Genomic DNA, 4,496 nt, shown 5'->3' with positions numbered 1-4,496 from the left:
TTATTAGTTTTTACTAAGTTTTACCTTAAGTTTGGAATTACTTTGTAACTGAAAGGAGTTCAGTGAACAAATTTACTCTCTATGTGTGAGTAAAAAATTACTATTAATTGCAGTTCTGTACTCAAAAGAGTGATTTTGCCAATTGTTAGGAATTTTTAGACAAATCTGTATTCCAGAAGATTAGTTTCCTTGTTTTTTCTGTAAGAAATATTGGAAAAAATTTATAGTATTTAAAATTGACTTTGTAATTTTGTTGGCTTTACTTATTTGATGAATTTTTAATAACATTGCTTACTTTTTACATGACTGCCCAAAAAGGAATGGAATTTATTTAGATTGTACGTATGTATGAATGTATGTTTGTTCCACCATAGCAGTTCATTGGCAGAACCGATTTAGATGTACAACATGCATTGGAATCCTTACATTACCAGGAGTGTCATAGGCTTTATATATATATATGTAATAGTGGAGATTTGCTGATTGAAGCACAAACTCTAATGAATTGAATTTATGTACTGTGAATATCTATCATTGTGTTAGCTGGATTTGAATTGAATGATTCAAATGAATAATATTACAAAACTAATAGAATTAAATTTATGTTAAATAAAATAATATTGTATAGATTTCTGTTTAATAATAATAATGAACTTCTTGTGGGGACTGCATGTGAGGCAAGAGTGGTGTGGTGATACAAGTACCTAGTACGAGGCTAGACCAATTGTCACCATCAACTGGTAACAAATGAGTATTCCTGGGCGCTCTTTTGAAAGCAACGGGGTGCTCTTATATATCTCTACAAACAATTGTCTGATTTTCAAAATTCAAACAGGTATTTGCTAGTATAATACAAATTCACGATGGAACCAAACCAGAACAAAAATTAACTGATATACTCAGAATAATCAAATGTCCTGAGCTAAGCTGAGACCAGCTTGAGCCTAGCAAGCTCCCTCAAACAGTCTTTTTTAGAGTTTCATGACAGTACGATTAGAAGTAATGCTGTCTGCATTGGATTGAGGATCGAGTCCACTATTGTTGGATTTGATGCTTTAGGGTGACAGGAAAGGTGGAACGGCATATGCTGCCACTAATATTGTGCTGGGCTGTGATGGTGCATACACTATAAGGGATTACCCTAGATAGAGCTATCATAGATCTGAGCAATTGCATTTTTTCCAAGAGCCAGGCCTATGTAGAACTGAGTTGCGTGAGAAAATTGGAGAGTTTAGCCATTAGTTGTTTGGATTCCAGAAAATTGCTGTATGAGCCGCTTGATAAAAAGTCTCTCGGGGATTTTATCGCTTGAGAAATCTGAAAGTTCAGATTAGTATAATCCAATTAAATAAATAAATTGAAATGTTTACAGTTTCCTCATTTGGCTCATGTTAAATACGTTATATCCATAAGTTTTCGAATTGTGAATTTTGCTTGATGAGTGCTAAAAAGTGTTAAATAATAAAAACAATTATAAGAATTAAAAAACACACTGCCAAAAAATTAATAAATAAATCGGAACTAAAAAAAAAAACAAGGTATGGAAATAAAGGAGTAAACATCATTATGCAGTATTTAGTTAAATAAAATAATGGGTGACCAATCAACTTCAATTTGACAGTTTTAATTTGTTTACATGTTCTCACCAGGTCTTAAATCGATAAGAAAATTTTGTCTAAGAAAAATATTTAAATGAAGTCGGGGGCCTCTTTAATTAGAATTAATATTCAGAGCTCTTCAATATAGGACAATTACTATTCAGAGATCCCAACTGCATTTATAAAAACTTTCTTATTGATGTAAGATCTGGTGAAAACTTGATCGTTAGACAATTTTAAATGCCTGCTATTTCTGCAACATGAAAAATATATTTAAGCAAATATATTTTTCATGTTTGAAAGTTGGTTGGTTACTCATTATTTTATTTTATTAAATACTGCATAACGATGTTTAGTCCTTTATTTCCATACCTTGTTTTCTTTTTTTTAGTTTGATTTATTCTCATTTATTTATTTAAAGTTTTTGGCAGTTGTCTTTTTTTCTAATTGCTTTTATTATTTATTAATAAAAAGCTGAATTAATAAATAAAAATAAATAATGTAGAATACAGAAACTAAATAGTTGTAATTTCAAATAATGTTTCTTTATTTTACCATCCGATGCTTAATGGAATCATTTTATTTAAAAATGTGATATTTATTAATTTAATTATATGCTTTTTTAACCATAGTGAAAGCTGGTTTAAATTTAATCGATATTATGAGTCATCTTAGAAAACTTGGTTGTGTATGTTATAACAAAAGTAATTGATTAACAAGTCCAATTATTTTCTTTAGTAATAATATTTACCTACCAATGATCAGTAATGTTTGAACTGTATAATAATATTATAATCATTATTGGTTTTTTTTTTTTTTTTACTTATTTATAAATACACTTTACAAATAGAATGAGTTGAATGGTAATATTATCTGCACAGTTAGATGAATATTAATTTGTATATAATTTTTCTGACTATTTTATGTTATGCTATTTTTAAATTTGACTTAATCATTAAGTTAAATGTAAACATAGGATGAACCATAAAATCATTCATAAAATAAGTATTGCCTATCTAAATAAAATTTCTGAGAAATAAGGATGGATTCATCACTCATTATTGGATTAGTTTTATACAAATCACGTGTGATATGATGTGTGTGGTGTATTTTAATACTTAATTGAATTATTTACATCCTCTTTTAAACAGTAGGTGAATCATTCATTCATTATTACCATAACAGTAGCAATTCTAAAAAGGAATTAACAGTATGATAAGAATAAATGTGTGACAATGGATATGTAATATTTTGATTTACTTCATAAACAAAAATGAAAGAAGAAGGATAAACATAATTAAGAGTTTCCTTTTTATTTTAATTCACTGTCAGGTTCATTTTCTGTGGAATTCTTTTTTAAAGAAACCAGATTTTTCCATATTAATTTAGTTTATGATCATTAAAAGATACAAAAAAAAAATTTGTTTAGCTCAAAATAAAAAGACATTACACATTGCATTAATGTGTAAACAAAGAGTGAAAAAAAATGGTTCATAAATTTTAAAAACTGGATATAGTTAGTACAGGATTCAGAATAAAAAATGTGCCATAGAATATAAAATTGGACTACTCTGATTGTAGAAATGTTTTATATTGAACATACAGAATGCACCTTCAAAAATACAGCAAAGTAATAAAAGTCAATCATATCAGCACATAAAAACTGTAGCAGTATATAAAGTCAATAGTTGTGAACCATTTCATAAGTATATTGCTTTTTAACAGACTCAAACATTTTTACAAACACACATGATATCTGAATGAAGACACAGAGTTCAGATCCAACACACATTTTGGTCATATTTTAAATATTTGCTTTTCTAGTTCAACAAAAACTGCCATCATTAACATTAACTGATGTCAGAGTTAAACACACAAAAAGAAACATAAAAACATTTTTTAAATGTTTTTATTAATTAAATCTCATTTAGTTTGTCAGTAAAAAAATTTCTTAATTAAATCACATTATGAATTAATAAAAAAATTTTTTTATTGGATTCTATGAATCAAAATTAACAAAAAAATGTTCTACGATAAAATAGTGATATCCCATTCATTTTCCTTCTGTCTGGCACTTTTTGTCTAAAAAAAATATGTGTCTCAAGTTTTGATTGAGAAATCGTACTATTGGTTACACATGTCTGAACCAACTTTTTCGATTGAATAATTACTGTACAAGGTTTGATTAAAAAATACACGGAAGTTTTAAATTTCCTAGGTTATATAAATCCAATTGTCACTTGTTTGTTATGTTGGTACACTTGTCCCTAAAGTATTTTACATTGATACTTTACATAAACTATTTTTCTTTGGATGCTTAGTTTATTGTTGGCTATTGTAGACGTTACATATGTTTTAGTATGGTCTGTGATTTTTAACTTGTGGAAAAATGGAACAAAGAATTTGCATTAATTTTGAAAGAATGAAATTTTAAGAATGGAATAAAGTGCAGCACTGCATTGGAATTGTTGAATGTTGCTTTTGGTAATTATATGAATAAAACATGTTTACAAGTGGTGCAAATATTTCTAATAGGGCGTGAAGACATTAGAGATGGCGAGCCCTGGACATCCCAACTCATAAGCAACCAATGACACCATCAAAAAAGTGAAGAATGATTATTGACAGTTGTCGAATCACTGTCAAGGAAGTTGTTGATGGGCATGAAATGTATGGCAGCAAAATTATTGAATTTCGACCAAAAGCAGTGAGCGCCAAATAATCATTGCTCAGGATTTGCTGAATGAAGTGAACACCGATCCAGAACTGGTGAAATGGGGTCATAACTGGTGATGAAACTCTGGTGTATGGGTATGACGTCAAAACTAAGGCCAATTGTTCCAGCTGAAGCTTCCTGAAGAGCCAAAAAAGAAAAAATCTCATCAAGTTTGATCGAAT

Source organism: Lycorma delicatula, chromosome 5 (genome assembly GCF_047948215.1).
Source record: "Lycorma delicatula isolate Av1 chromosome 5, ASM4794821v1, whole genome shotgun sequence".
Taxonomy (NCBI): domain Eukaryota; kingdom Metazoa; phylum Arthropoda; class Insecta; order Hemiptera; family Fulgoridae; genus Lycorma; species Lycorma delicatula.
The sequence above is the reverse complement of the archived record's forward strand: the minus strand, read 5'-3'. Positions refer to the sequence as shown.